The following is a 2,348-nucleotide window of genomic DNA, read 5'->3' on the forward strand; positions in this document are numbered from 1 at the left end:
TAATTTTAATTATAAATTATAACCTAAGAAAATCTAGGAAAACAGTTTTTAACAAGTCGTATAATTTCTGTTATTAAGAAAATGCCGACTGATAGTTACGAAAAATTCAAAAGGGGGGGGGGGGGTGACGACGGCACCCACGGCCTTAGACTACTGTTCGATTTCAGTTCCTGGCGATCCGCAGCCACTGCTGAAAAGACGAACTTTTGGAAGACCCGTCTAATTGACCCGTTTTGCGCATCTCTAGCGGTGACGCGGTATCGTAACCACAAATAGGCCTCGGCATTGAACGTGTTTAAGATCGTGTCACGGTCGCTCCTCGGTATGCTGCCATCATTATATTATCACACTTCATACCATTGCTATAGTGCAAATAAATTGAAGAGACTATAAGACTAAACGACTATTTAGTAGGTATTTATACCAGAACCCCGCATGGGCCCAGCGCTGGCTTGTAGTTGGCCAGGCCCATTGGTACACAGGCGCTTGGCCTCATATTTTTTATAGGAGGAAAGGCCTAAGTGGACTTAATAGTTTAAATTATGTTTGGGAGGGCTCGGGTTCCAAAAATTATAACAATAAAATGCTTTTTATGGGTTGGGATTTTCATATCACAGTATGGGCCGGCTGGGCTTTGATATTATAAATTGAAATATTTTATATATTTTATACAAACTGCAAAGACCAAGTCGATTGTAATCGAATTCGATTAATAATTATTTTTAAATATTGTCGTAATCACGGTTATCTACTACGAGTAGATAACCGTGCCCTACATGTATACACTCTTGATTGAAATTATTTCACAGTTTTGTAGACACCAGAGCGTATTCATACCTACCCAGCAAAAAAATGTAATGTATATTAGACGTCTAATATACCAATCCATCATAGACGTAAGACATACATGTGATGTAAATGTAGATGTCTATGATAATTCTAAGATTAGTCTATATGCACCACTTTTTTAGTTTATTTGAAGATCCAATTAAAGTATCTATCATATATCATGTAGTAGATCAAATTAAACTCTTTTATAACATCTATCCATAGACATTATTTAACATTTTAAGTAGACATACCATAATTGGTAAAAAATACTCCATTATATATTATATATTATTGTTTATAGTTGTATTAGGTACATAGAACAAAAAATAATAAATTAAAACATACATTATAATCTAAAAAAATATGTAAACATACTACTTAAAATAATACTTATAATTTAAATATAACATACATTTTAGTAAATTTGTTAACATATATTTTATAAATACAATAATAACAATCATCTCTATCAAACAATTAAAAATACTTTGCAAAAAGCTTAGAATATAAATCAATTTTATCCCTCAAAAATATTATTCTCTATCTTTTTTGTAATAGGTTACTTTACTCTAAGATTACTTAAACGCATAGAAAAAATGATTTTGCGTATATGCGTTTTGTCTATGTTGCGCGTGGGCCAGAGAGAGAAAACGAATAGTGCGCTGACGTCCTCTTAATATTAATTTCATTTTTTTTTATATATTATATTTTAATTATTTTAAAGACATGAAAATATTATATATATATATATATATATATATAAACTATAGTTTCATGCCTTTTATATTGTTTAATGTTTATATTATTAGCAGTGTTCAGTTTGAATATAGGTATACCTACCTGACATTAAAATTAAAATTAATTAGTAAAATAAAAAACTCGGAAATTATTATTTAATTTATATTTACAACTATATAGTATAATATACAGTATATAATATGTTTAAACCTTAAACTATATGTTTGCAAGTATTATTTTTGACACGAACTAATTATAAAAGACGTATAAAATAAATTTACTTGTATTTATATTATATATATTTAAACAAGCGCATAAAATGATTCAATTTCTGATATCTATGATACATCTACGTGTATCTATAAATATGTATCAAATATAGATCTAACCAAAGATGCAAAAATTGCATATTAATATAGACATTATATATGCGTCTATAATTAGTATACGAGAGATCGTAGACGTTATAGACGTATACATAGACGTATAGATTTATCATAGACATCACGTATGACGTGTTTGCTGGGTACTGTTAAATGCAAAATGTCTCAAACCTCAAGAATTAAAATGGTATTTTTTAGATTCTGAGTGGAACGATGAATGTATTGATTTTATATGATGTGTGTTTTTTTTTTTATTTTGTTTTTATTTTTTTTTTTATTTTTTTTTGTGTCTGTCATCACCTTTTAGGACAGTAAAACTGCTTCGATTTTCTTCAACAGTAACTTTTATGATTGGAAAGTGAATCTAGTTGGTACTTTGGGGGGTCAAAAGTAAAA

The sequence above is a fragment of the Acyrthosiphon pisum genome, chromosome X (assembly GCF_005508785.2).
Source record: "Acyrthosiphon pisum isolate AL4f chromosome X, pea_aphid_22Mar2018_4r6ur, whole genome shotgun sequence".
Taxonomy (NCBI): domain Eukaryota; kingdom Metazoa; phylum Arthropoda; class Insecta; order Hemiptera; family Aphididae; genus Acyrthosiphon; species Acyrthosiphon pisum.